The 24,368-nt window shown below is 43.4% G+C and overlaps 14 pseudogenes; all 14 read left to right on the forward strand.

The window, feature by feature from the left end:
- Positions 1-1,452: 1,452 nt before the first annotated feature.
- Positions 1,453-1,716, forward strand: LOC130287644 (U2 spliceosomal RNA; annotated as a pseudogene).
- A 1,465-nt stretch (positions 1,717-3,181) lies between these two features.
- Positions 3,182-3,445, forward strand: LOC130286727 (U2 spliceosomal RNA; annotated as a pseudogene).
- Positions 3,446-4,908: 1,463 nt separating this feature from the next.
- On the forward strand, positions 4,909-5,172 carry LOC130286728 (U2 spliceosomal RNA; annotated as a pseudogene).
- A 1,461-nt stretch (positions 5,173-6,633) lies between these two features.
- On the forward strand, positions 6,634-6,897 carry LOC130286288 (U2 spliceosomal RNA; annotated as a pseudogene).
- Positions 6,898-8,364: 1,467 nt separating this feature from the next.
- Positions 8,365-8,628, forward strand: LOC130286729 (U2 spliceosomal RNA; annotated as a pseudogene).
- Positions 8,629-10,102: 1,474 nt separating this feature from the next.
- Positions 10,103-10,366, forward strand: LOC130289444 (U2 spliceosomal RNA; annotated as a pseudogene).
- Positions 10,367-11,846: 1,480 nt separating this feature from the next.
- On the forward strand, positions 11,847-12,110 carry LOC130287141 (U2 spliceosomal RNA; annotated as a pseudogene).
- Positions 12,111-13,565: 1,455 nt separating this feature from the next.
- Positions 13,566-13,829, forward strand: LOC130289445 (U2 spliceosomal RNA; annotated as a pseudogene).
- Positions 13,830-15,312: 1,483 nt separating this feature from the next.
- LOC130288790 (U2 spliceosomal RNA) lies at positions 15,313-15,576 on the forward strand (annotated as a pseudogene).
- A 1,467-nt stretch (positions 15,577-17,043) lies between these two features.
- LOC130286730 (U2 spliceosomal RNA) lies at positions 17,044-17,307 on the forward strand (annotated as a pseudogene).
- Positions 17,308-18,775: 1,468 nt separating this feature from the next.
- LOC130288736 (U2 spliceosomal RNA) lies at positions 18,776-19,040 on the forward strand (annotated as a pseudogene).
- A 1,470-nt stretch (positions 19,041-20,510) lies between these two features.
- LOC130286731 (U2 spliceosomal RNA) lies at positions 20,511-20,774 on the forward strand (annotated as a pseudogene).
- Positions 20,775-22,247: 1,473 nt separating this feature from the next.
- Positions 22,248-22,511, forward strand: LOC130286732 (U2 spliceosomal RNA; annotated as a pseudogene).
- Positions 22,512-23,982: 1,471 nt separating this feature from the next.
- LOC130286733 (U2 spliceosomal RNA) lies at positions 23,983-24,246 on the forward strand (annotated as a pseudogene).
- The last annotated feature ends 122 nt before the right edge of the window (positions 24,247-24,368 follow it).

Consider the following 24,368-nt stretch of genomic DNA (forward strand, 5'->3'; position numbering starts at 1 on the left):
CCAGTGTTAAACAAGAAAGATTCTCATTTAATCCTCCGTGGGTGAGAATTTGAGTTTGAGAATTGGAGACCAAAATGATGAGTTGCACTGACTGGTTTATGAACGTCTATTCATTTAGCGTTTTAATGACCATGTTTGCACACTGATTGGTGTAAAAAAATAAAATAAAACTAAATAATAATAATCTAGCACACCTGTGCAGGTTTGACATGACATGACAGGTAGCTGTCTTGTGGGTGGTGCTGAATCCTGTTAAATGACATGAGGGTCTCATGCCTATACACAAGGGTGTGTCATTGCTGTTGCTTGACCATGCATTGGTTTCTGTGGTCAGTGAATGATAAAAACAAAATTTACCATCCATTGATGGATGGGAAATCCGCCATGAGGCATTTGTTTTTAGAAACTGCTGCTCACAACCAATGTTGCAATGGAGTGTCTCCATCTGCTGGTGGTATTGGAAAGGCATTAGTGCTATGACAGGGTCTGAAGAAGAAGAAGACGGAAAAAAATATATATAAAAAGAAAAAGAGAGAGAGAGAGAGACTGACTTAGTGAGCGAGTGAGTGAGAGAGTGAGAGTGAGTGAGAGTGAATGAGTGAGTGAGTGATTGAGTGAGTGAGTGAGTGAGTGAGAACAAATGAGTTAAAGCAAGTGAGTGAGAGAGATCGAATGAATGAAAGTCTGAATGACAGAAAGAAAAAAGGATGAAGAAAGAAGCATGAAGAAAAAAAAATGTATATGGAGTTGCTGACATGAGTGCAATCTACAAAGCCGTTGAGGCTGATCCTCATGGGAGGATTATTGCACCAGGACCCTTAGCACTTTTAAAATGCCATTCAATGCCACGGGCTAGATGTAAACTGCAGATGACCATGTTGTGGTAGTTACCATGGATACCCAAGTGATGTGTGAGCTAACACATAGGCCCAACAGATTCCAAGAAGGCCAGAATCACCAGCGGCACCACCATCGATTGTCAGGTCACCCGGATTCAGCAAATACCAGAGTCCAAAATGATGCAGGTTTATACTGTTAATTTTCAGTTTATCGTTACAGTTGGTGTTATTCCATGTCGGAAGGGACGTAGCTACAGCCAGTGGGGTAACTAGAGACAGGCAGGCAGCTATGTGCAACAAAGGTAGGCGTGTTGTTTTCATATGCAGATCTGAAATATTGTCTTATATGCAAGAGGAGGAGTGATGGGGGTTCAGGCAAAAGCCAGGCTATGGATTGCATTGCTAAATGCTCCATCAGAGTGCAATGGTCGCCTGTCCTTTTTTTAAGTGATGATGTGGGTTTAGCCTGTGCTGTATGTATGTATGGGTGGCTGACTGCCACCCACCCAGAAAGTGTATGGGAGGCTGGTTGGCTGCCAGCCTTCCTTCCATTCCTATGAGTAATGTGAGTGCTCATGAAGGGGACATGGTTGGGTCCACCCCTTTCCCGGTTATCCCCTCTAGGCCTTTTGGCTTAGATCAAGTGTAAAAAAAGAAAGGATCTTGCGACAGATCGCATCCTGAGGCATGTTTTTTTTTGTGTGAATACTTGCACTTGGGTGACTTGTGAGCACATACTGATACATACGTTCCCTATCTGGGGACCATAAATTAAATGGATTTTTGAGAAAGGGAGCTGATTTGGAAGCTTGCTTCTGTCGCCCTATGCATTGACCCGATGTGGCAGTATCTTCGGGTAGTGAACAGTGCACCACCCCATTCCAGTGTTAAACAAGAAAGATTCTCATTTAATCCTCCGTGGGTGAGAATTTGAGTTTGAGAATTGGAGACCAAAATGATGAGTTGCACTGACTGGTTTATGAACGTCTATTCATTTAGCGTTTTAATGACCATGTTTGCACACTGATTGGTGTAAAAAAATAAAATAAAACTAAATAATAATAATCTAGCACACCTGTGCAGGTTTGACATGACATGACAGGTAGCTGTCTTGTGGGTGGTGCTGAATCCTGTTAAATGACATGAGGGTCTCATGCCTATACACAAGGGTGTGTCATTGCTGTTGCTTGACCATGCATTGGTTTCTGTGGTCAGTGAATGATAAAAACAAAATTTACCATCCATTGATGGATGGGAAATCCGCCATGAGGCATTTGTTTTTAGAAACTGCTGCTCACAACCAATGTTGCAATGGAGTGTCTCCATCTGCTGGTGGTATTGGAAAGGCATTAGTGCTATGACAGGGTCTGAAGAAGAAGAAGAAGACGGAAAAAAATATATATAAAAAGAAAAAGAGAGAGAGAGAGAGAGAGAGACTGACTTAGTGAGCGAGTGAGTGAGAGAGTGAGAGTGAGTGAGAGTGAATGAGTGAGTGAGTGATTGAGTGAGTGAGTGAGTGAGTGAGAACAAATGAGTTAAAGCAAGTGAGTGAGAGAGATCGAATGAATGAAAGTCTGAATGACAGAAAGAAAAAAGGATGAAGAAAGAAGCATGAAGAAAAAAAAATGTATATGGAGTTGCTGACATGAGTGCAATCTACAAAGCCGTTGAGGCTGATCCTCATGGGAGGATTATTGCACCAGGACCCTTAGCACTTTTAAAATGCCATTCAATGCCACGGGCTAGATGTAAACTGCAGATGACCATGTTGTGGTAGTTACCATGGATACCCAAGTGATGTGTGAGCTAACACATAGGCCCAACAGATTCCAAGAAGGCCAGAATCACCAGCGGCACCACCATCGATTGTCAGGTCACCCGGATTCAGCAAATACCAGAGTCCAAAATGATGCAGGTTTATACTGTTAATTTTCATTTTATCGTTACAGTTGGTGTTATTCCATGTCGGAAGGGACGCAGCTACAGCCAGTGGGGTAACTAGAGACAGGCAGGCAGCTATGTGCAACAAAGGTAGGCGTGTTGTTTTCATATGCAGATCTGAAATATTGTCTTATATGCAAGAGGAGGAGTGATGGGGGTTCAGGCAAAAGCCAGGCTATGGATTGCATTGCTAAATGCTCCATCAGAGTGCAATGGTCGCCTGTCCTTTTTTTAAGTGATGATGTGGGTTTAGCCTGTGCTGTATGTATGTATGGGTGGCTGACTGCCACCCACCCAGAAAGTGTATGGGAGGCTGGTTGGCTGCCAGCCTTCCTTCTATTCCTATGAGTAATGTGAGTGCTCATGAAGGGGACATGGTTGGGTCCACCCCTTTCCCGGTTATCCCCTCTAGGCCTTTTGGCTTAGATCAAGTGTAAAAAAAGAAAGGATCTTGCGACAGATCGCATCCTGAGGCACGTTTTTTTTTGTGTGAATACTTGCACTTGGGTGACTTGTGAGCACATACTGATACATACGTTCCCTATCTGGGGACCATAAATTAAATGGATTTTTGAGAAAGGGAGCTGATTTGGAAGCTTGCTTCTGTCGCCCTATGCATTGACCCGATGTGGCAGTATCTTCGGGTAGTGAACAGTGCACCACCCCATTCCAGTGTTAAACAAGAAAGATTCTCATTTAATCCTCCGTGGGTGAGAATTTGAGTTTGAGAATTGGAGACCAAAATGATGAGTTGCACTGACTGGTTTATGAACGTCTATTCATTTAGCGTTTTAATGACCATGTTTGCACACTGATTGGTGTAAAAAAATAAAATAAAACTAAATAATAATAATCTAGCACACCTGTGCAGGTTTGACATGACATGACAGGTAGCTGTCTTGTGGGTGGTACCGAATCCTGTTAAATGACATGAGGGTCTCATGCCTATACACAAGGGTGTGTCATTGCTGTTGCTTGACCATGCATTGGTTTCTGTGGTCAGTGAATGATAAAAACAAAATTTACCATCCATTGATGGATGGGAAATCCGCCATGAGGCATTTGTTTTTAGAAACTGCTGCTCACAACCAATGTTGCAATGGAGTGTCTCCATCTGCTGGTGGTATTGGAAAGGCATTAGTGCTATGACAGGGTCTGAAGAAGAAGAAGAAGAAGAAGACGGAAAAAAATATATATAAAAAGAAAAAGAGAGAGAGAGAGAGAGACTGACTTAGTGAGCGAGTGAGTGAGAGAGTGAGAGTGAGTGAGAGTGAATGAGTGAGTGAGTGATTGAGTGAGTGAGTGAGTGAGAACAAATGAGTTAAAGCAAGTGAGTGAGAGAGATCGAATGAATGAAAGTCTGAATGACAGAAAGAAAAAAGGATGAAGAAAGAAGCATGAAGAAAAAAAAATGTATATGGAGTTGCTGACATGAGTGCAATCTACAAAGCCGTTGAGGCTGATCCTCATGGGAGGATTATTGCACCAGGACCCTTAGCACTTTTAAAATGCCATTCAATGCCACGGGCTAGATGTAAACTGCAGATGACCATGTTGTGGTAGTTACCATGGATACCCAAGTGATGTGTGAGCTAACACATAGGCCCAACAGATTCCAAGAAGGCCAGAATCACCAGCGGCACCACCATCGATTGTCAGGTCACCCGGATTCAGCAAATACCAGAGTCCAAAATGATGCAGGTTTATACTGTTAATTTTCAGTTTATCGTTACAGTTGGTGTTATTCCATGTCGGAAGGGACGCAGCTACAGCCAGTGGGGTAACTAGAGACAGGCAGGCAGCTATGTGCAACAAAGGTAGGCGTGTTGTTTTCATATGCAGATCTGAAATATTGTCTTATATGCAAGAGGAGGAGTGATGGGGGTTCAGGCAAAAGCCAGGCTATGGATTGCATTGCTAAATGCTCCATCAGAGTGCAATGGTCGCCTGTCCTTTTTTTAAGTGATGATGTGGGTTTAGCCTGTGCTGTATGTATGTATGGGTGGCTGACTGCCACCCACCCATAAAGTGTATGGGAGGCTGGTTGGCTGCCAGCCTTCCTTCCATTCCTATGAGTAATGTGAGTGCTCATGAAGGGGACATGGTTGGGTCCACCCCTTTCCCGGTTATCCCCTCTAGGCCTTTTGGCTTAGATCAAGTGTAAAAAAAGAAAGGATCTTGCGACAGATCGCATCCTGAGGCACGTTTTTTTTTGTGTGAATACTTGCACTTGGGTGACTTGTGAGCACATACTGATACATACGTTCCCTATCTGGGGACCATAAATTAAATGGATTTTTGAGAAAGGGAGCTGATTTGGAAGCTTGCTTCTGTCGCCCTATGCATTGACCCGATGTGGCAGTATCTTCGGGTAGTGAACAGTGCACCACCCCATTCCAGTGTTAAACAAGAAAGATTCTCATTTAATCCTCCGTGGGTGAGAATTTGAGTTTGAGAATTGGAGACCAAAATGATGAGTTGCACTGACTGGTTTATGAACGTCTATTCATTTAGCGTTTTAATGACCATGTTTGCACACTGATTGGTGTAAAAAAATAAAATAAAACTAAATAATAATAATCTAGCACACCTGTGCAGGTTTGACATGACATGGCAGGTAGCTGTCTTGTGGGTGGTGCTGAATCCTGTTAAATGACATGAGGGTCTCATGCCTATACACAAGGGTGTGTCATTGCTGTTGCTTGACCATGCATTGGTTTCTGTGGTCAGTGAATGATAAAAACAAAATTTACCATCCATTGATGGATGGGAAATCCGCCATGAGGCATTTGTTTTTAGAAACTGCTGCTCACAACCAATGTTGCAATGGAGTGTCTCCATCTGCTGGTGGTATTGGAAAGGCATTAGTGCTATGACAGGGTCTGAAGAAGAAGAAGACGGAAAAAAATATATATAAAAAGAAAAAGAGAGAGAGAGAGAGAGACTGACTTAGTGAGCGAGTGAGTGAGAGAGTGAGAGTGAGTGAGAGTAAATGAGTGAGTGAGTGATTGAGTGAGTGAGTGAGTGAGTGAGTGAGAACAAATGAGTTAAAGCAAGTGAGTGAGAGAGATCGAATGAATGAAAGTCTGAATGACAGAAAGAAAAAAGGATGAAGAAAGAAGCATGAAGAAAAAAAAATGTATATGGAGTTGCTGACATGAGTGCAATCTACAAAGCCGTTGAGGCTGATCCTCATGGGAGGATTATTGCACCAGGACCCTTAGCACTTTTAAAATGCCATTCAATGCCACGGGCTAGATGTAAACTGCAGATGACCATGTTGTGGTAGTTACCATGGATACCCAAGTGATGTGTGAGCTAACACATAGGCCCAACAGATTCCAAGAAGGCCAGAATCACCAGCGGCACCACCATCGATTGTCAGGTCACCCGGATTCAGCAAATACCAGAGTCCAAAATGATGCAGGTTTATACTGTTAATTTTCAGTTTATCGTTACAGTTGGTGTTATTCCATGTCGGAAGGGACGCAGCTACAGCCAGTGGGGTAACTAGAGACAGGCAGGCAGCTATGTGCAACAAAGGTAGGCGTGTTGTTTTCATATGCAGATCTGAAATATTGTCTTATATGCAAGAGGAGGAGTGATGGGTTTCAGGCAAAAGCCAGGCTATGGATTGCATTGCTAAATGCTCCATCAGAGTGCAATGGTCGCCTGTCCTTTTTTTAAGTGATGATGTGGGTTTAGCCTGTGCTGTATGTATGTATGGGTGGCTGACTGCCACCCACCCAGAAAGTGTATGGGAGGCTGGTTGGCTGCCAGCCTTCCTTCCATTCCTATGAGTAATGTGAGTGCTCATGAAGGGGACATGGTTGGGTCCACCCCTTTCCCGGTTATCCCCTCTAGGCCTTTTGGCTTAGATCAAGTGTAAAAAAAGTAAGGATCTTGCGACAGATCGCATCCTGAGGCACGTTTTTTTTTGTGTGAATACTTGCACTTGGGTGACTTGTGAGCACATACTGATACATACGTTCCCTATCTGGGGACCATAAATTAAATGGATTTTTGAGAAAGGGAGCTGATTTGGAAGCTTGCTTCTGTCGCCCTATGCATTGACCCGATGTGGCAGTATCTTCGGGTAGTGAACAGTGCACCACCCCATTCCAGTGTTAAACAAGAAAGATTCTCATTTAATCCTCCGTGGGTGAGAATTTGAGTTTGAGAATTGGAGACCAAAATGATGAGTTGCACTGACTGGTTTATGAACGTCTATTCATTTAGCGTTTTAATGACCATGTTTGCACACTGATTGGTGTAAAAAAATAAAATAAAACTAAATAATAATAATCTAGCACACCTGTGCAGGTTTGACATGACATGACAGGTAGCTGTCTTGTGGGTGGTGCTGAATCCTGTTAAATGACATGAGGGTCTCATGCCTATACACAAGGGTGTGTCATTGCTGTTGCTTGACCATGCATTGGTTTCTGTGGTCAGTGAATGATAAAAACAAAATTTACCATCCATTGATGGATGGGAAATCCGCCATGAGGCATTTGTTTTTAGAAACTGCTGCTCACAACCAATGTTGCAATGGAGTGTCTCCATCTGCTGGTGGTATTGGGAAGGCATTAGTGCTATGACAGGGTCTGAAGAAGAAGAAGAAGAAGAAGACGGAAAAAAATATATATAAAAAGAAAAAGAGAGAGAGAGAGAGAGACTGACTTAGTGAGCGAGTGAGTGAGAGAGTGAGAGTGAGTGAGAGTGAATGAGTGAGTGAGTGATTGAGTGAGTGAGTGAGTGAGTGAGAACAAATGAGTTAAAGCAAGTGAGTGAGAGAGATCGAATGAATGAAAGTCTGAATGACAGAAAGAAAAAAGGATGAAGAAAGAAGCATGAAGAAAAAAAAATGTATATGGAGTTGCTGACATGAGTGCAATCTACAAAGCCGTTGAGGCTGATCCTCATGGGAGGATTATTGCACCAGGACCCTTAGCACTTTTAAAATGCCATTCAATGCCACGGGCTAGATGTAAACTGCAGATGACCATGTTGTGGTAGTTACCATGGATACCCAAGTGATGTGTGAGCTAACACATAGGCCCAACAGATTCCAAGAAGGCCAGAATCACCAGCGGCACCACCATCGATTGTCAGGTCACCCGGATTCAGCAAATACCAGAGTCCAAAATGATGCAGGTTTATACTGTTAATTTTCAGTTTATCGTTACAGTTGGTGTTATTCCATATCGGAAGGGACGCAGCTACAGCCAGTGGGGTAACTAGAGACAGGCAGGCAGCTATGTGCAACAAAGGTAGGCGTGTTGTTTTCATATGCAGATCTGAAATATTGTCTTATATGCAAGAGGAGGAGTGATGGGGGTTCAGGCAAAAGCCAGGCTATGGATTGCATTGCTAAATGCTCCATCAGAGTGCAATGGTCGCCTGTCCTTTTTTTAAGTGATGATGTGGGTTTAGCCTGTGCTGTATGTATGTATGGGTGGCTGACTGCCACCCACCCAGAAAGTGTATGGGAGGCTGGTTGGCTGCCAGCCTTCCTTCCATTCCTATGAGTAATGTGAGTGCTCATGAAGGGGACATGGTTGGGTCCACCCCTTTCCCGGTTATCCCCTCTAGGCCTTTTGGCTTAGATCAAGTGTAAAAAAAGAAAGGATCTTGCGACAGATCGCATCCTGAGGCACGTTTTTTTTTGTGTGAATACTTGCACTTGGGTGACTTGTGAGCACATACTGATACATACGTTCCCTATCTGGGGACCATAAATTAAATGGATTTTTGAGAAAGGGAGCTGATTTGGAAGCTTGCTTCTGTCGCCCTATGCATTGACCCGATGTGGCAGTATCTTCGGGTAGTGAACAGTGCACCACCCCATTCCAGTGTTAAACAAGAAAGATTCTCATTTAATCCTCCGTGGGTGAGAATTTGAGTTTGAGAATTGGAGACCAAAATGATGAGTTGCACTGACTGGTTTATGAACGTCTATTCATTTAGCGTTTTAATGACCATGTTTGCACACTGATTGGTGTAAAAAAATAAAATAAAACTAAATAATAATAATCTAGCACACCTGTGCAGGTTTGACATGACATGACAGGTAGCTGTCTTGTGGGTGGTGCTGAATCCTGTTAAATGACATGAGGGTCTCATGCCTATACACAAGGGTGTGTCATTGCTGTTGCTTGACCATGCATTGGTTTCTGTGGTCAGTGAATGATAAAAACAAAATTTACCATCCATTGATGGATGGGAAATCCGCCATGAGGCATTTGTTTTTAGAAACTGCTGCTCACAACCAATGTTGCAATGGAGTGTCTCCATCTGCTGGTGGTATTGGAAAGGCATTAGTGCTATGACAGGGTCTGAAGAAGAAGAAGAAGAAGACGGAAAAAAATATATATAAAAAGAAAAAGAGAGAGAGAGAGAGACTGACTTAGTGAGCGAGTGAGTGAGAGAGTGAGAGTGAGTGAGAGTAAATGAGTGAGTGAGTGATTGAGTGAGTGAGTGAGTGAGTGAGTGAGTGAGAACAAATGAGTTAAAGCAAGTGAGTGAGAGAGATCGAATGAATGAAAGTCTGAATGACAGAAAGAAAAAAGGATGAAGAAAGAAGCATGAAGAAAAAAAAATGTATATGGAGTTGCTGACATGAGTGCAATCTACAAAGCCGTTGAGGCTGATCCTCATGGGAGGATTATTGCACCAGGACCCTTAGCACTTTTAAAATGCCATTCAATGCCACGGGCTAGATGTAAACTGCAGATGACCATGTTGTGGTAGTTACCATGGATACCCAAGTGATGTGTGAGCTAACACATAGGCCCAACAGATTCCAAGAAGGCCAGAATCACCAGCGGCACCACCATCGATTGTCAGGTCACCCGGATTCAGCAAATACCAGAGTCCAAAATGATGCAGGTTTATACTGTTAATTTTCAGTTTATCGTTACAGTTGGTGTTATTCCATGTCGGAAGGGACGCAGCTACAGCCAGTGGGGTAACTAGAGACAGGCAGGCAGCTATGTGCAACAAAGGTAGGCGTGTTGTTTTCATATGCAGATCTGAAATATTGTCTTATATGCAAGAGGAGGAGTGATGGGGGTTCAGGCAAAAGCCAGGCTATGGATTGCATTGCTAAATGCTCCATCAGAGTGCAATGGTCGCCTGTCCTTTTTTTAAGTGATGATGTGGGTTTAGCCTGTGCTGTATGTATGTATGTATGGGTGGCTGACTGCCACCCACCCAGAGAGTGTATGGGAGTCTGGTTGGCTGCCAGCCTTCCTTCCATTCCTATGAGTAATGTGAGTGCTCATGAAGGGGACATGGTTGGGTCCACCCCTTTCCCGGTTATCCCCTCTAGGCCTTTTGGCTTAGATCAAGTGTAAAAAAAGAAAGGATCTTGCGACGGATCGCATCCTGAGGCACGTTTTTTTTTGTGTGAATACTTGCACTTGGGTGACTTGTGAGCACATACTGATACATACGTTCCCTATCTGGGGACCATAAATTAAATGGATTTTTGAGAAAGGGAGCTGATTTGGAAGCTTGCTTCTGTCGCCCTATGCATTGACCCGATGTGGCAGCATCTTCGGGTAGTGAACAGTGCACCACCCCATTCCAGTGTTAAACAAGAAAGATTCTCATTTAATCCTCCGTGGGTGAGAATTTGAGTTTGAGAATTGGAGACCAAAATGATGAGTTGCACTGACTGGTTTATGAACGTCTATTCATTTAGCGTTTTAATGACCATGTTTGCACACTGATTGGTGTAAAAAAATAAAATAAAACTAAATAATAATAATCTAGCACACCTGTGCAGGTTTGACATGACATGACAGGTAGCTGTCTTGTGGGTGGTGCTGAATCCTGTTAAATGACATGAGGGTCTCATGCCTATACACAAGGGTGTGTCATTGCTGTTGCTTGACCATGCATTGGTTTCTGTGGTCAGTGAATGATAAAAACAAAATTTACCATCCATTGATGGATGGGAAATCCGCCATGAGGCATTTGTTTTTAGAAACTGCTGCTCACAACCAATGTTGCAATGGAGTGTCTCCATCTGCTGGTGGTATTGGAAAGGCATTAGTGCTATGACAGGGTCTGAAGAAGAAGAAGAAGAAGAAGAAGAAGACGGAAAAAATATATATAAAAAGAAAAAGAGAGAGAGAGAGAGAGACTGACTTAGTGAGCGAGTGAGTGAGAGAGTGAGAGTGAGTGAGAGTGAATGAGTGAGTGAGTGATTGAGTGAGTGAGTGAGTGAGTGAGTGAGAACAAATGAGTTAAAGCAAGTGAGTGAGAGAGATCGAATGAATGAAAGTCTGAATGACAGAAAGAAAAAAGGATGAAGAAAGAAGCATGAAGAAAAAAAAATGTATATGGAGTTGCTGACATGAGTGCAATCTACAAAGCCGTTGAGGCTGATCCTCATGGGAGGATTATTGCACCAGGACCCTTAGCACTTTTAAAATGCCATTCAATGCCACGGGCTAGATGTAAACTGCAGATGACCATGTTGTGGTAGTTACCATGGATACCCAAGTGATGTGTGAGCTAACACATAGGCCCAACAGATTCCAAAAAGGCCAGAATCACCAGCGGCACCACCATCGATTGTCAGGTCACCCGGATTCAGCAAATACCAGAGTCCAAAATGATGCAGGTTTATACTGTTAATTTTCAGTTTATCGTTACAGTTGGTGTTATTCCATGTCGGAAGGGACGCAGCTACAGCCAGTGGGGTAACTAGAGACAGGCAGGCAGCTATGTGCAACAAAGGTAGGCGTGTTGTTTTCATATGCAGATCTGAAATATTGTCTTATATGCAAGAGGAGGAGTGATGGGGGTTCAGGCAAAAGCCAGGCTATGGATTGCATTGCTAAATGCTCCATCAGAGTGCAATGGTCGCCTGTCCTTTTTTTAAGTGATGATGTGGGTTTAGCCTGTGCTGTATGTATGTATGTATGGGTGGCTGACTGCCACCCACCCAGAGAGTGTATGGGAGTCTGGTTGGCTGCCAGCCTTCCTTCCATTCCTATGAGTAATGTGAGTGCTCATGAAGGGGACATGGTTGGGTCCACCCCTTTCCCGGTTATCCCCTCTAGGCCTTTTGGCTTAGATCAAGTGTAAAAAAAGAAAGGATCTTGCGACAGATCGCATCCTGAGGCACGTTTTTTTGTGTGTGAATACTTGCACTTGGGTGACTTGTGAGCACATACTGATTCATACGTTCCCTATCTGGGGACCATAAATTAAATGGATTTTTGAGAAAGGGAGCTGATTTGGAAGCTTGCTTCTGTCGCCCTATGCATTGACCCGATGTGGCAGTATCTTCGGGTAGTGAACAGTGCACCACCCCATTCCAGTGTTAAACAAGAAAGATTCTCATTTAATCCTCCGTGGGTGAGAATTTGAGTTTGAGAATTGGAGACCAAAATGATGAGTTGCACTGACTGGTTTATGAACGTCTATTCATTTAGCGTTTTAATGACCATGTTTGCACACTGATTGGTGTAAAAAAATAAAATAAAACTAAATAATAATAATCTAGCACACCTGTGCAGGTTTGACATGACATGACAGGTAGCTGTCTTGTGGGTGGTGCTGAATCCTGTTAAATGACATGAGGGTCTCATGCCTATACACAAGGGTGTGTCATTGCTGTTGCTTGACCATGCATTGGTTTCTGTGGTCAGTGAATGATAAAAACAAAATTTACCATCCATTGATGGATGGGAAATCCGCCATGAGGCATTTGTTTTTAGAAACTGCTGCTCACAACCAATGTTGCAATGGAGTGTCTCCATCTGCTGGTGGTATTGGAAAGGCATTAGTGCTATGACAGGGTCTGAAGAAGAAGAAGAAGAAGAAGACGGAAAAAAATATATATAAAAAGAAAAAGAGAGAGAGAGAGAGAGACTGACTTAGTGAGCGAGTGAGTGAGAGAGTGAGAGTGAGTGAGAGTGAATGAGTGAGTGAGTGAGTGAGTGAGAACAAATGAGTTAAAGCAAGTGAGTGAGAGAGATCGAATGAATGAAAGTCTGAATGACAGAAAGAAAAAAGGATGAAGAAAGAAGCATGAAGAAAAAAAAATGTATATGGAGTTGCTGACATGAGTGCAATCTACAAAGCCGTTGAGGCTGATCCTCATGGGAGGATTATTGCACCAGGACCCTTAGCACTTTTAAAATGCCATTCAATGCCACGGGCTAGATGTAAACTGCAGATGACCATGTTGTGGTAGTTACCATGGATACCCAAGTGATGTGTGAGCTAACACATAGGCCCAACAGATTCCAAGAAGGCCAGAATCACCAGCGGCACCACCATCGATTGTCAGGTCACCCGGATTCAGCAAATACCAGAGTCCAAAATGATGCAGGTTTATACTGTTAATTTTCAGTTTATCGTTACAGTTGGTGTTATTCCATGTCGGAAGGGACGCAGCTACAGCCAGTGGGGTAACTAGAGACAGGCAGGCAGCTATGTGCAACAAAGGTAGGCGTGTTGTTTTCATATGCAGATCTGAAATATTGTCTTATATGCAAGAGGAGGAGTGATGGGGGTTCAGGCAAAAGCCAGGCTATGGATTGCATTGCTAAATGCTCCATCAGAGTGCAATGGTCGCCTGTCCTTTTTTTAAGTGATGATGTGGGTTTAGCCTGTGCTGTATGTATGTATGTATGGGTGGCTGACTGCCACCCACCCAGAGAGTGTATGGGAGTCTGGTTGGCTGCCAGCCTTCCTTCCATTCCTATGAGTAATGTGAGTGCTCATGAAGGGGACATGGTTGGGTCCACCCCTTTCCCGGTTATCCCCTCTAGGCCTTTTGGCTTAGATCAAGTGTAAAAAAAGAAAGGATCTTGCGACGGATCGCATCCTGAGGCACGTTTTTTTTTGTGTGAATACTTGCACTTGGGTGACTTGTGAGCACATACTGATACATACGTTCCCTATCTGGGGACCATAAATTAAATGGATTTTTGAGAAAGGGAGCTGATTTGGAAGCTTGCTTCTGTCGCCCTATGCATTGACCCGATGTGGCAGCATCTTCGGGTAGTGAACAGTGCACCACCCCATTCCAGTGTTAAACAAGAAAGATTCTCATTTAATCCTCCGTGGGTGAGAATTTGAGTTTGAGAATTGGAGACCAAAATGATGAGTTGCACTGACTGGTTTATGAACGTCTATTCATTTAGCGTTTTAATGACCATGTTTGCACACTGATTGGTGTAAAAAAATAAAATAAAACTAAATAATAATAATCTAGCACACCTGTGCAGGTTTGACATGACATGACAGGTAGCTGTCTTGTGGGTGGTGCTGAATCCTGTTAAATGACATGAGGGTCTCATGCCTATACACAAGGGTGTGTCATTGCTGTTGCTTGACCATGCATTGGTTTCTGTGGTCAGTGAATGATAAAAACAAAATTTACCATCCATTGATGGATGGGAAATCCGCCATGAGGCATTTGTTTTTAGAAACTGCTGCTCACAACCAATGTTGCAATGGAGTGTCTCCATCTGCTGGTGGTATTGGAAAGGCATTAGTGCTATGACAGGGTCTGAAGAAGAAGAAGAAGAAGAAGAAGAAGAAGACGGAAAAAATATATATAAAAAGAAAAAGAGAGAGAGAGAGAGAGACTGACTTAGTGAGCGAGTGAGTGAGAGAGTGAGAGTGAGTGAGAGTGAATGAGTGAGTGAGTGATTGAGTGAGTGAGTGAGTGAGTGAGAACAAATGAGTTAAAGCAAGTGAGTGAGAGAGATCGAATGAATGAAAGTCTGAATGACAGAAAGAAAAAAGGATGAAGAAAGAAGCATGAAGAAAAAAAAATGTATATGGAGTTGCTGACATGAGTGCAATCTACAAAGCCGTTGAGGCTGATCCTCATGGGAGGATTATTGCACCAGGACCCTTAGCACTTTTAAAATGCCATTCAATGCCACGGGCTAGATGTAAACTGCAGATGACCATGTTGTGGTAGTTACCATGGATACCCAAGTGATGTGTGAGCTAACACATAGGCCCAACAGATTCCAAAAAGGCCAGAATCACCAGCGGCACCACCATCGATTGTCAGGTCACCCGGATTCAGCAAATACCAGAGTCCAAAATGATGCAGGTTTATACTGTTAATTTTCAGTTTATCGTTACAGTTGGTGTTATTCCATGTCGGAAGGGACGCAGCTACAGCCAGTGGGGTAACTAGAGACAGGCAGGCAGCTATGTGCAACAAAGGTAGGCGTGTTGTTTTCATATGCAGATCTGAAATATTGTCTTATATGCAAGAGGAGGAGTGATGGGGGTTCAGGCAAAAGCCAGGCTATGGATTGCATTGCTAAATGCTCCATCAGAGTGCAATGGTCGCCTGTCCTTTTTTTAAGTGATGATGTGGGTTTAGCCTGTGCTGTATGTATGTATGTATGTATGGGTGGCTGACTGCCACCCACCCAGAGAGTGTATGGGAGTCTGGTTGGCTGCCAGCCTTCCTTCCATTCCTATGAGTAATGTGAGTGCTCATGAAGGGGACATGGTTGGGTCCACCCCTTTCCCGGTTATCCCCTCTAGGCCTTTTGGCTTAGATCAAGTGTAAAAAAAGAAAGGATCTTGCGACAGATCGCATCCTGAGGCACGTTTTTTTGTGTGTGAATACTTGCACTTGGGTGACTTGTGAGCACATACTGATTCATACGTTCTCTATCTGGGGACCATAAATTAAATGGATTTTTGAGAAAGGGAGCTGATTTGGAAGCTTGCTTCTGTCGCCCTATGCATTGACCCGATGTGGCAGTATCTTCGGGTAGTGAACAGTGCACCACCCCATTCCAGTGTTAAACAAGAAAGATTCTCATTTAATCCTCCGTGGGTGAGAATTTGAGTTTGAGAATTGGAGACCAAAATGATGAGTTGCACTGACTGGTTTATGAACGTCTATTCATTTAGCGTTTTAATGACCATGTTTGCACACTGATTGGTGTAAAAAAATAAAATAAAACTAAATAATAATAATCTAGCACACCTGTGCAGGTTTGACATGACATGACAGGTAGCTGTCTTGTGGGTGGTGCTGAATCCTGTTAAATGACATGAGGGTCTCATGCCTATACACAAGGGTGTGTCATTGCTGTTGCTTGACCATGCATTGGTTTCTGTGGTCAGTGAATGATAAAAACAAAATTTACCATCCATTGATGGATGGGAAATCCGCCATGAGGCATTTGTTTTTAGAAACTGCTGCTCACAACCAATGTTGCAATGGAGTGTCTCCATCTGCTGGTGGTATTGGAAAGGCATTAGTGCTATGACAGGGTCTGAAGAAGAAGAAGAAGAAGAAGACGGAAAAAAATATATATAAAAAGAAAAAGAGAGAGAGAGAGAGAGACTGACTTAGTGAGCGAGTGAGTGAGAGAGTGAGAGTGAGTGAGAGTGAATGAGTGAGTGATTGAGTGAGTGAGTGAGTGAGTGAGAACAAATGAGTTAAAGCAAGTGAGTGAGAGAGATCGAATGAATGAAAGTCTGAATGACAGAAAGAAAAAAGGATGAAGAAAGAAGCATGAAGAAAAAAAAATGTATATGGAGTTGCTGACATGAGTGCAATCTACAAAGCCGTTGAGGCTGATCCTCATGGGAGGATTATTGCACCAGGACCCTTAGCACTTTTAAAATGCCATTCAATGCCACGGGCTAGATGTAAACTGCAGATGACCATGTTGTGGTAGTTACCATGGATACCCAAGTGATGTGTGAGCTAACACATAGGCCCAACAGATTCCAAGAAGGCCAGAATCACCAGCGGCACCACCATCGATTGTCAGGTCACCCGGATTCAGCAAATACCAGAGTCCAAAATGATGCAGGTTTATACTGTTAATTTTCAGTTTATCGTTACAGTTGGTGTTATTCCATGTCGGAAGGGACGCAGCTACAGCCAGTGGGGTAACTAGAGACAGGCAGGCAGCTATGTGCAACAAAGGTAGGCGTGTTGTTTTCATATGCAGATCTGAAATATTGTCTTATATGCAAGAGGAGGAGTGATGGGGGTTCAGGCAAAAGCCAGGCTATGGATTGCATTGCTAAATGCTCCATCAGAGTGCAATGGTCGCCTGTCCTTTTTTTAAGTGATGATGTGGGTTTAGCCTGTGCTGTATGTATGTATGTATGGGTGGCTGACTGCCACCCACCCAGAGAGTGTATGGGAGTCTGGTTGGCTGCCAGCCTTCCTTCCATTCCTATGAGTAATGTGAGTGCTCATGAAGGGGACATGGTTGGGTCCACCCCTTTCCCGGTTATCCCCTCTAGGCCTTTTGGCTTAGATCAAGTGTAAAAAAAGAAAGGATCTTGCGACAGATCGCATCCTGAGGCACGTTTTTTTTTGTGTGAATACTTGCACTTGGGTGACTTGTGAGCACATACTGATACATACGTTCCCTATCTGGGGACCATAAATTAAATGGATTTTTGAGAAAGGGAGCTGATTTGGAAGCTTGCTTCTGTCGCCCTATGCATTGACCCGATGTGGCAGTATCTTCGGGTAGTGAACAGTGCACCACCCCATTCCAGTGTTAAACAAGAAAGATTCTCATTTAATCCTCCGTGGGTGAGAATTTGAGTTTGAGAATTGGAGACCAAAATGATGAGTTGCACTGACTGGTTTATGAACGTCTATTCATTTAGCGTTTTAATGACCATGTTTGCACACTGATTGGTGTAAAAAAATAAAATAAAACTAAATAATAATAATCTAGCACACCTGTGCAGGTTTGACATGACATGACAGGTAGCTGTCTTGTGGGTGGTGCTGAATCCTGTTAAATGACATGAGGGTCTCATGCCTATACACAAGGGTGTGTCATTGCTGTTGCTTGACCATGCATTGGTTTCTGTGGTCAGTGAATGATAAAAACAAAATTTACCATCCATTGATGGATGGGAAATCCGCCATGAGGCATTTGTTTTTAGAAACTGCTGCTCACAACCAATGTTGCAATGGAGTGTCTCCATCTGCTGGTGGTATTGGAAAGGCATTAGTGCTATGACAGGGTCTGAAGAAGAAGAAGAAGAAGACGGAAAAAAATATATATAAAAAGAAAAAGAGAGAGAGAGAGAGAGACTGACTTAGTGAGCGAGTGAGTGAGAGAGTGAGAGTGAGTGAGAGTGAATGAGTGAGTGAGTGATTGAGTGAGTGAGTGAGTGAGTGAGAACAAATGAGTTAAAGCAAGTGAGTGAGAGAGATCGAATGAATGAAAGTCTGAATGACAGAAAGAAAAAAGGATGAAGAAAGAAGCATGAAGAAAAAAAAATGTATATGGAGTTGCTGACATGAGTGCAATCTACAAAGCCGTTGAGGCTGATCCTCATGGGAGGATTATTGCACCAGGACCCTTAGCACTTTTAAAATGCCATTCAATGCCACGGGCTAGATGTAAACTGCAGATGACCATGTTGTGGTAGTTACCATGGATACCCAAGTGATGTGTGAGCTAACACATAGGCCCAACAGATTCCAAGAAGGCCAGAATCACCAGCGGCACCACCATCGATTGTCAGGTCACCCGGATTCAGCAAATACCAGAGTCCAAAATGATGCAGGTTTATACTGTTAATTTTCAGTTTATCGTTACAGTTGGTGTTATTCCATGTCGGAAGGGACGCAGCTACAGCCAGTGGGGTAACTAGAGACAGGCAGGCAGCTATGTGCAACAAAGGTAGGCGTGTTGTTTTCATATGCAGATCTGAAATATTGTCTTATATGCAAGAGGAGGAGTGATGGGGGTTCAGGCAAAAGCCAGGCTATGGATTGCATTGCTAAATGCTCCATCAGAGTGCAATGGTCGCCTGTCCTTTTTTTAAGTGATGATGTGGGTTTAGCCTGTGCTGTATGTATGTATGTATGGGTGGCTGACTGCCACCCACCCAGAGAGTGTATGGGAGTCTGGTTGGCTGCCAGCCTTCCTTCCATTCCTATGAGTAATGTGAGTGCTCATGAAGGGGACATGGTTGGGTCCACCCCTTTCCCGGTTATCCCCTCTAGGCCTTTTGGCTTAGATCAAGTGTAAAAAAAAGAAAGGATCTTGCGACAGATCGCATCCTGAGGCACGTTTTTTTTTGTGTGAATACTTGCACTTGGGTGACTTGTGAGCACATACTGATACATACGTTCCCTATCTGGGGACCATAAATTAAATGGATTTTTGAGAAAGGGAGCTGATTTGGAAGCTTGCTTCTGTCGCCCTATGCATTGACCCGATGTGGCAGTATCTTCGGGTAGTGAACAGTGCACCAACCCATTCCAGTGTTAAACAAGAAAGATTCTCATTTAATCCTCCGTGGGTGAGAATTTGAGTTTGAGAATTGGAGACCAAAATGATGAGTTGCACTGACTGGTTTATGAACGTCTATTCATTTAGCGTTTTAATGACCATGTTTGCACACTGATTGGTGTAAAAAAATAAAATAAAACTAAATAATAATAATCTAGCACACCTGTGCAGGTTTGACATGACATGACAGGTAGCTGTCTTGTGGGTGGTGCTGAATCCTGTTAAATGACATGAGGGTCTCATGCCTATACACAAGGGTGTGTCATTGCTGTTGCTTGACCATGCATTGGTTTCTGTGGTCAGTGAATGATAAAAACAAAATTTACCATCCATTGATGGATGGGAAATCCGCCATGAGGCATTTGTTTTTAGAAACTGCTGCTCACAACCAATGTTGCAATGGAGTGTCTCCATCTGCTGGTGGTATTGGAAAGGCATTAGTGCTATGACAGGGTCTGAAGAAGAAGAAGAAGAATAAGAAGACGGAAAAAAATATATATAAAAAGAAAAAGAGAGAGAGAGAGAGAGACTGACTTAGTGAGCGAGTGAGTGAGAGAGTGAGAGTGAGTGAGAGTGAATGAGTGAGTGAGTGATTGAGTGAGTGAGTGAGTGAGTGAGAACAAATGAGTTAAAGCAAGTGAGTGAGAGAGATCGAATGAATGAAAGTCTGAATGACAGAAAGAAAAAAGGATGAAGAAAGAAGCATGAAGAAAAAAAAATGTATATGGAGTTGCTGACATGAGTGCAATCTACAAAGCCGTTGAGGCTGATCCTCATGGGAGGATTATTGCACCAGGACCCTTAGCACTTTTAAAATGCCATTCAATGCCACGGGCTAGATGTAAACTGCAGATGACCATGTTGTGGTAGTTACCATGGATACCCAAGTGATGTGTGAGCTAACACATAGGCCCAACAGATTCCAAGAAGGCCAGAATCACCAGCGGCACCACCATCGATTGTCAGGTCACCCGGATTCAGCAAATACCAGAGTCCAAAATGATGCAGGTTTATACTGTTAATTTTCAGTTTATCGTTACAGTTGGTGTTATTCCATGTCGGAAGGGACGCAGCTACAGCCAGTGGGGTAACTAGAGACAGGCAGGCAGCTATGTGCAACAAAGGTAGGCGTGTTGTTTTCATATGCAGATCTGAAATATTGTCTTATATGCAAGAGGAGGAGTGATGGGGGTTCAGGCAAAAGCCAGGCTATGGATTGCATTGCTAAATGCTCCATCAGAGTGCAATGGTCGCCTGTCCTTTTTTTAAGTGATGATGTGGGTTTAGCCTGTGCTGTATGTATGTATGGGTGGCTGACTGCCACCCACCCAGAAAGTGTATGGGAGGCTGGTTGGCTGCCAGCCTTCCTTCCATTCCTATGAGTAATGTGAGTGCTCATGAAGGGGACATGGTTGGGTCCACCCCTTTCCCGGTTATCCCCTCTAGGCCTTTTGGCTTAGATCAAGTGTAAAAAAAGAAAGGATCTTGCGACAGATCGCATCCTGAGGCACGTTTTTTTTTGTGTGAATACTTGCACTTGGGTGACTTGTGAGCACATACTGATACATACGTTCCCTATCTGGGGACCATAAATTAAATGGATTTTTGAGAAAGGGAGCTGATTTGGAAGCTTGCTTCTGTCGCCCTATGCATTGACCCGATGTGGCAGTATCTTCGGGTAGTGAACAGTGCACCACCCCATTCCAGTGTTAAACAAGAAAGATTCTCATTTAATCCTCCGTGGGTGAGAATTTGAGTTTGAGAATTGGAGACCAAAATGATGAGTTGCACTGACTGGTTTATGAACGTCTATTCATTTAGCAATTTAATGACCATGTTTGCACACTGATTGGTGTAAAAAAATAAAATAAAACTAAATAATAATAATCTAGCACACCTGTGCAGGTTTGACATGACATGACAGGTAGCTGTCTTGTGGGTGGTGCTGAATCCTGTTAAATGACATGAGGGTCTCATGCCTATACACAAGGGTGTGTCATTGCTGTTGCTTGACCATGCATTGGTTTCTGTGGTCAGTGAATGATAAAAACAAAATTTACCATCCATTGATGGATGGGAAATCCGCCATGAGGCATTTGTTTTTAGAAACTGCTGCTCACAACCAATGTTGCAATGGAGTGTCTCCATCTGCTGGTGGTATTGGAAAGGCATTAGTGCTATGACAGGGTCTGAAGAAGAAGAAGAAGAAGAAGAAGAAGACGGAAAAAAATATATATAAAAAGAAAAAGAGAGAGAGAGAGAGAGACTGACTTAGTGAGCGAGTGAGTGAGAGAGTGAGAGTGAGTGAGAGTGAATGAGTGAGTGATTGAGTGAGTGAGTGAGTGAGTGAGAACAAATGAGTTAAAGCAAGTGAGTGAGAGAGATCGAATGAATGAAAGTCTGAATGACAGAAAGAAAAAAGGATGAAGAAAGAAGCATGAAGAAAAAAAAATGTATATGGAGTTGCTGACATGAGTGCAATCTACAAAGCCGTTGAGGCTGATCCTCATGGGAGGATTATTGCACCAGGACCCTTAGCACTTTTAAAATGCCATTCAATGCCACGGGCTAGATGTAAACTGCAGATGACCATGTTGTGGTAGTTACCATGGATACCCAAGTGATGTGTGAGCTAACACATAGGCCCAACAGATTCCAAGAAGGCCAGAATCACCAGCGGCACCACCATCGATTGTCAGGTCACCCGGATTCAGCAAATACCAGAGTCCAAAATGATGCAGGTTTATACTGTTAATTTTCAGTTTATCGTTACAGTTGGTGTTATTCCATGTCGGAAGGGACGCAGCTACAGCCAGTGGGGTAACTAGAGACAGGCAGGCAGCTATGTGCAACAAAGGTAGGCGTGTTGTTTTCATATGCAGATCTGAAATATTGTCTTATATGCAAGAGGAGGAGTGATGGGGGTTCAGGCAAAAGCCAGGCTATGGATTGCATTGCTAAATGCTCCATCAGAGTGCAATGGTCGCCTGTCCTTTTTTTAAGTGATGATGTGGGTTTAGCCTGTGCTGTATGTATGTATGTATGGGTGGCTGACTGCCACCCACCCAGAGAGTGTATGGGAGTCTGGTTGGCTGCCAGCCTTCCTTCCATTCCTATGAGTAATGTGAGTGCTCATGAAGGGGACATGGTTGGGTCCACCCCTTTCCCGGTTATCCCCTCTAGGCCTTTTGGCTTAGATCAAGTGTAAAAAAAGAAAGGATCTTGCGACAGATCGCATCCTGAGGCACGTTTTTTTTTGTGTGAATACTTGCACTTGGGTGACTTGTGAGCACATACTGATACATACGTTCCCTATCTGGGGACCATAAATTAAATGGATTTTTGAGAAAGGGAGCTGATTTGGAAGCTTGCTTCTGTCGCCCTATGCATTGACCCGATGTGGCAGTATCTTCGGGTAGTGAACAGTGCACCACCCCATTCCAGTGTTAAACAAGAAAGATTCTCATTTAATCCTCCGTGGGTGAGAATTTGAGTTTGAGAATTGGAGACCAAAATGATGAGTTGCACTGACTGGTTTATGAACGTCTATTCATTTAGCAATTTAATGACCATGTTTGCACACTGATTGGTGTAAAAAAATAAAATAAAACTAAATAATAATAATCTAGCACACCTGTGCAGGTTTGACATGACATGACAGGTAGCTGTCTTGTGGGTGGTGCTGAATCCTGTTAAATGACATGAGGGTCTCATGCCTATACACAAGGGTGTGTCATTGCTGTTGCTTGACCATGCATTGGTTTCTGTGGTCAGTGAATGATAAAAACAAAATTTACCATCCATTGATGGATGGGAAATCCGCCATGAGGCATTTGTTTTTAGAAACTGCTGCTCACAACCAATGTTGCAATGGAGTGTCTCCATCTGCTGGTGGTATTGGAAAGGCATTAGTGCTATGACAGGGTCTGAAGAAGAAGAAGAAGAAGAAGAAGAAGACGGAAAAAAATATATATAAAAAGAAAAAGAGAGAGAGAGAGAGACTGACTTAGTGAGCGAGTGAGTGAGAGAGTGAGAGTGAGTGAGAGTGAATGAGTGAGTGAGTGATTGAGTGAGTGAGTGAGTGAGTGAGAACAAATGAGTTAAAGCAAGTGAGTGAGAGAGATCGAATGAATGAAAGTCTGAATGACAGAAAGAAAAAAGGATGAAGAAAGAAGCATGAAGAAAAAAAAATGTATATGGAGTTGCTGACATGAGTGCAATCTACAAAGCCGTTGAGGCTGATCCTCATGGGAGGATTATTGCACCAGGACCCTTAGCACTTTTAAAATGCCATTCAATGCCACGGGCTAGATGTAAACTGCAGATGACCATGTTGTGGTAGTTACCATGGATACCCAAGTGATGTGTGAGCTAACACATAGGCCCAACAGATTCCAAGAAGGCCAGAATCACCAGCGGCACCACCATCGATTGTCAGGTCACCCGGATTCAGCAAATACCAGAGTCCAAAATGATGCAGGTTTATACTGTTAATTTTCAGTTTATCGTTACAGTTGGTGTTATTCCATGTCGGAAGGGACGCAGCTACAGCCAGTGGGGTAACTAGAGACAGGCAGGCAGCTATGTGCAACAAAGGTAGGCGTGTTGTTTTCATATGCAGATCTGAAATATTGTCTTATATGCAAGAGGAGGAGTGATGGGGGTTCAGGCAAAAGCCAGGCTATGGATTGCATTGCTAAATGCTCCATCAGAGTGCAATGGTCGCCTGTCCTTTTTTTAAGTGATGATGTGGGTTTAGCCTGTGCTGTATGTATGTATGGGTGGCTGACTGCCACCCACCCAGAAAGTGTATGGGAGGCTGGTTGGCTGCCAGCCTTCCTTCCATTCCTATGAGTAATGTGAGTGCTCATGAAGGGGACATGGTTGGGTCCACCCCTTTCCCGGTTATCCCCTCTAGGCCTTTTGGCTTAGATCAAGTGTAAAAAAAGAAAGGATCTTGCGACAGATCGCATCCTGAGGCACGTTTTTTTTTGTGTGAATACTTGCACTTGGGTGACTTGTGAGCACATACTGATACATACGTTCCCTATCTGGGGACCATAAATTAAATGGATTTTTGAGAAAGGGAGCTGATTTGGAAGCTTGCTTCTGTCGCCCTATGCATTGACCCGATGTGGCAGTATCTTCGGGTAGTGAACAGTGCACCACCCCATTCCAGTGTTAAACAAGAAAGATTCTCATTTAATCCTCCGTGGGTGAGAATTTGAGTTTGAGAATTGGAGACCAAAATGATGAGTTGCACTGACTGGTTTATGAACGTCTATTCATTTAG

Source organism: Hyla sarda, chromosome 8 (genome assembly GCF_029499605.1).
Source record: "Hyla sarda isolate aHylSar1 chromosome 8, aHylSar1.hap1, whole genome shotgun sequence".
NCBI lineage: Eukaryota > Metazoa > Chordata > Amphibia > Anura > Hylidae > Hyla > Hyla sarda.